A 6000-nucleotide genomic window follows, 5' to 3' on the forward strand; every position below is an offset into this window, starting at 1 on the left:
TTCTCTTCGCCTTGCAGCAACCGAGCCTTTTGAGACCTGCAGGCCAGTCTCCTCGCTGTCTTTTGCCCTTGTTTGTTACCTTCTTCTGGCTGGACCACCCACCCCACACCCTTGTCTGGTCAGTGCCTGGATTGGAGCACAGATTACTGGTTACCAAGGGTTAGGACTGGAGGCAGGGATTGTGGCAGAGAGTAGGAGGGAGGCGGGTGTGATTCTCATGATGATGGAGCTGTGGGGGTGGCCACCCCAGCCTACACAGGGGACAAAATTGTACAGAACTAAATACACACACATATCCATGAGTGAGTACAAGTGAAAACTGGGGAAATCTGAATAAAATGGGTGGGTTGTATCAATGTAAGTCTCCTGGTTGTGATACTGTCTTGCAGTTTTACAAAATGTTACCATTGGAGGAAGCTGGGTAAAGGGTACACAGGATCTCTCTTAATCCTTTATTTTTTTTTAATTAAACTAAATGTCAGTTCTCCCACAAGGATAATGAATGCCTCCCCAGCTGGGGGCTGTGGTAGGGTCCCCCTTGTCAGTGTCACCTGATGGTGTGGGCGGGGCTCCCGTTAGATCCAGTGGGGAAAGTGCCTACTCCTATGCCTTCTGTTGCCAGGTTGGGGCTGACTGAAAACCCGGGCTGGAGTCTCCTTCTTCTGCAGGAAGGGGAGTATAAGACATGCTGCCACCGTGTTGTTCCTCCAGCCCTGGGGCCCCTAACCTGACTGCTTTCCTCTGTCCACTGCTCAGAAGGCTCTTTTGGTTGTCTCTTGTGTCATTTCCACAGTTGACAGTTCTACTTAGTGAAGAGGAACAGGGAAAGACCTCTGGATTATTTCTTATAACTTCATAGGGCTCTTCAATTATCCCCTCCCCTCCAAACTGGTTAATTTTAAAAATAAAATAAATATATGCCGGGAAAAACTAAATAAAACTAATACCACCAACTTCATTGGATCAGTATGAAAATTAAGTAAATTAATATATAGCAAAGAACTTAGCTCATACCTTGCATACAGCGGGTGTCTGATGGAGAGTCATTTCTTCTCCAGTAACTCAGGAATATTGTATTCCTGAAGTCTCTTGGAGCTCAGAATATATTTTTTCATAAAACTCCATTATAGTCAGTTCTACTAACTGGATTAGTCAGTCCAAAAGCCCTAATGGCTTCTACAACTACTAACCACGTTAGCAATGCTACTTTGGGGAAATGCGGTCCAGACCCCAGACACCGGCAACACATCCTCCCTTCCCTGGGCCATTCGTAAGAAATGGGGAAAAAAATTATTTTGGTTCCCGAAGCAGAGTGAGCAAAGCAGAATGAGACCAGGCTCTACAGACATGGGGGTCGGAGTCAGGGTAGATGGAGACTCCCCACCTCAGATTCACCCCTTCAGACACCAGTGGTGCCACCCGTGATTGGTTGGGGCTTACTGTGTGTCAGGCTGTGGGTGTGCCATCCCAGTAATTCTCAGCAACTCTCCAAGGAAGGGACTGGTATTAACCTGTTTTATAGTTGAGGGAACTGACACTCTGAGAAGTTAAGGAACTTGCCCAAGGTCACAGCTTGGATCTAAATCCCAGACCTGTGGCCGGCTCCAGCCCCCTGCCCCTGACCCTCACTGCCCCTCCACTCCTGGGTATCCATTGATACCTTTTAGGGCTCATCTCCTCAACCATCCTGTGAGAGTGATTAAATCACTGTCCTGCATCTACAGATGAGAAAACTGAGGCCCAGAGAGGGGAGGCAACTTGCCCAAAGTCACACAGCAGGGAAGTAGTGATCTCTGTGTGCCTGACTTCTCCTCTAGGACTCGCTCACCTGCTCCCCACCACCCTCCCACAACCATCCTCAGAGAAAAGCACAAACTGAGGCCCCCACCTCCCCGGGGGTCAGGGGGAATCTTGGGCTCACGGAGAAGCACATCCATTTGCAGTATCTCCTGTCCTTGTGGCCAAGCCCCTCTTTCTAAGTCTGCACCACATCCTCCCTTCTCCCCCTCCCCTGAGCTCTGGGGCTGTTACTTTCTTAATGTGCCTGCCTTAATTATTACCTTCAAGGAGAGACTTGATCCAGGAGGTAAACACAGAAGACCTGCCTCTGCTGCCCCTTCAGTAACACACCATGAACCTCTGCCAGGGCTGAGCGGCCCCCTGACACGGTGCATCGTCGTCCACACAGGTGCTGGGCCTACCTGCGTGGGGAGGAAGGAAGGAGCGTGTGGCACCACATTGTATAGAGCCAAGGGGTAAATCCAGGTCTCTGGGCATAACAGCCAAGAATGGGGTGGGTTGGGGCCGGCAGAATCAGCACACAGCCAGTAGCAGCTCCAGGCTGTGGGAGGAACGTACACTGTAGGCACCTTCAGCCCCTGTGACCCAGTCACACCCAGCCTGGCCAGACCCATCCAGGGGCACTGCTGGGTGCTCAGGCATCTCCAGGGGCCTTGCTCCTAAGAAGGCACTGCTCCGCTTACCCCCTCTGCTTGGCTGTGGGACTCAGCCTTCCTCGGCCTGGCTCTCAGCTTCCCCTCGGCCTCCACTGTGGAAGAACCCTCTTGCCCGAGTGCCACGCCCCGTCCTGGATGGGAGCATTCCTCTGACCTGGCCCCGTGGGACACACCCCCAGGACCAGCCTCAGGATGGAGCCCAGCTAGCCTGTTCCCCACCCCTCCCTCTCCCAACTCTACACCCTGGAAAGGAGAGTTCAGTGTGGGGAGAGCTTCGGCTCCCCGCAGGCTCCCTCTAGGCAGCGCCCAGGGTGGACAATGAGGTGATCCCATCACCTCTACAGGCTCTGGGACCGCACCACTAGGGCACCTGGTCTGCCACTTACTGTCTGTGTCATTCAGGCAAGTTACTAGCCTCCCCGAATCCCAGCTCCCTCATTGTAAAATGAAGGAAATGCCTCCTTTTCTCTCTATGGACCCCAGTTTTTATTTTGTCACCTGCAGAAAAAGGCCCAAATCTGTCAGTGGCTTGAACCTGTCTGTGTTCTCAGCTGGTAGACGAGCTCCACGGGGCAGGGCTGAGCCCATCTTCTCACCATCGTGTCCCAGTGTCCAACACATAGTAGGCCCTCAGTAAACACTTGTCACATCAGCGCTCGAACAAGGTGACTTCTAGCCGCCCTGCTACTCAGCATGTGCTCCGTGGACCGGCAGCAGCAGCAGCACCTGGGAGCGTGTTAGAAGCGCAGCATCCCGGGACCCACCCAGTCCCCTGCATCTGAACTGCACCTGCACGACCCCTGCACCAGGGACGGAGACCCAGCACAGAAGCCCCAGCTGAGCCCTCTCTCCACTCTCGGGGAGAGCTGGGCTGAGGAGGGTGGTGTGCAGATCTGCATGGCCTTGTAGCAGCGGGAGGACCTTTATCACTGGGGGGCTGGGAGAGTGGAGTTTGCAGATTCAGAGCCCGGATGCTCCATGCACCAGAGGCTCTTAGTGATCATAGCAGATGCTGTGGGTGCCTCGCCCATGTCCCCTGGGCACTCGCCCTCATATACTAAGTAAGGCGACCCCCTGAAGACCCCTGTGACACTGTGCCTCCTTTTTCCTCTACTAGAGATCGTGCAATGACATTCATTCACAAAACAGTCCCACTATACGCCGAGAGCTATCCCAGGATTGGGGACACGGCTCTGAGAGGGACAGGAAAAGGCTGGTCCTCCTGGAGCTGACGTTCGGTGGGGGAACAGCGTTAACAGACACACACAGCTGTGTCCAGAGGCAGGTGGTGACATGTGCTAAGGGAACCCAAGGCAGGGTGAGGGGACAGAGGTGACAGCATGTGGGTCAGAGTTTGGCACATCCTCACTGTGCAGAGTCCTGCCTGAATCTCCAGTACCCACACAGAGCCAGGCACAGTCTGCCCTCAGCAAATGCCTGCTGAGTGTCCAGAGGGACAGAGCCCCTCCCCACCTCCATTTCCCAGGCAAAGCCATCACCCGCTGGAGGGAGGAGAGTGACTCAGACACCCCCCTCCCTGTGGGGACATGATCCAGGACTTACCTTTGCCTGTTGAATGCAAAATGCGGGCATTAGCGAGAAGACATGCGTTCACAGAGGCCCTCTCCTCACCCTTCCCATCTTGATGCCTGACAACCCTTTATTCCCTTGCAGCGCATGTTTGAAGCACATTGTTTTTCTCTGTCTGAAAAAGTGTAATTCATTTAAGGCTCTCACGGTTATTTCGTGTCTCCGAGGCCTACTTTTCACGGGAAGATCAATTCCAAGAAAACACTTAGAGCCCACAGAAGTTAGGGCCATTAACAAGTGCTAAGTGGCCAGTCGCTCACAGAGGGGGCCTTTGACTAAGACAGAGAAGTGATAACTCTGCCCATGGAGCCCCGGGACAAGGTTCTGTGAGCCTTTTCTTTCTCCTCTGCCTGAAATTAAAGTTCATTTTGGAGACCAAAGAAGATCAAAGGGCAGACAACCAGACAGTCAGGCGTTGTAGACTTAGGAGACCTCCCAGATCACTCCCTGGAAAGGGTCTCTGCTCTGTGAAGACTGTAAATATGTCAGCGATTTTGTGGATCCACGCGTTGGGGCAGTGGGAGCAGGGAACCTGAATGTGTCACCTCAGTGTGAGAGTTCACTGGGCAAAGGAAGGTCAGGTAGGAGATTGTGAATCAGCAGAGATCATTTCTGGAAGAAGAGAGAGGGCCAGGGGGAGGCGAGGAGGAGGGGCAGATCACTAACTGTCAGAGATGAATGACGGGGTTGGTTCCAAACACTCAGAGTGCTGAAAAGAGGTAACAGCCAACACCTCATCTGATGACAGATCCCTCAATAAAAATAAAATGTAATGATGTCAGCTTCCAGCCACTGGGACCTTAAATGTGCCTGACCCTTTTACCAGTGCTGTGTATTACTTCAGTTTAGTCTTCTAATACTTTATTGAAGTATAATTGACATAAAATAACCTGCATGTATTTAAAAATATACAATTTGGTAAGTTTTGATATACATCCTTGAAACCATCACTGCAGTCATGACAACGAATGTACCCATCTTCCCCAAGGTCCCTGTGTGCTCCTTTATAATCCCTCCCTCCTTGCCCTTCTCTGCCTTCCCCTGTCCCCATCCCTGGACCGCCATAGGTCTGCTTTCGGTCACTATCCATGAGTTGGCATTTTCTAGAATTTTATGTAAATGGAATCATACAGCAATGTGATCCTTTATGTCTGGCATCCGTATAATTATTCTGAGACCCATCCACGTTGTTGCAGGCATCAACAGTTATTTTATAGCTGAGTAGTATCACATTCTATGAATATGCCAAATCTGTTCATCCATTGACCTACCAGTGGGCATCTGGGTTGCTCCTAGTTTGAGGCACTTATATTTAAAGTTGCTATGAACTTTCATGTTCCCGTTGGGTAAATAACTAGGAGTGGAAGAGCTAGAGCATACGGTAGGTGTTTAACTTTGTAAGAAACTGCCGAACTGTCCTTTAAATTGATCGTACCATTTTACATTCCCACCAGCAATGTATGAGAGCTCCAGTTCTTCCATATCCTGAACAAAACCTGATAGGATCTGTCTTTTACATCTTAGCCCTTGTGATACTCCAGGTCTCTAGAGGCTCTCACTGTGGTCCTCATTTGTGCTTTCCTAATCACCAATGATGTTTAGCATCTTTTCATGTCCTTATTTATTTGCCCTTCGTGTGTCTTCTTTGGTGAAGTATTCAACTCTTTTGCCCCTTGTTTATTGATTGTTTGTTTTGAGAGTTCTTTATATACTCTAGATATAAATCTTTCATCAGATAAATGCTTTGCAAATATTTTCTCCCAGTCCACGGCTTGTATTTTAATTCTCTGAATATCTTTCAAAGAGTAGATGTTTTTAATTTTCATTGATTTCAATTTATCAATCTTCTCTTTTACAGATCATGCTTTTGGTGTCATATCTAAGAAAGTTTTTCCTAACCCAAGGTCACAAAGATTTTCTCCTCTGTTTTCTTCTAGAAGTTAATATTATCTTA

Source organism: Camelus dromedarius, chromosome 14 (assembly GCF_036321535.1).
Source record: "Camelus dromedarius isolate mCamDro1 chromosome 14, mCamDro1.pat, whole genome shotgun sequence".
NCBI lineage: Eukaryota > Metazoa > Chordata > Mammalia > Artiodactyla > Camelidae > Camelus > Camelus dromedarius.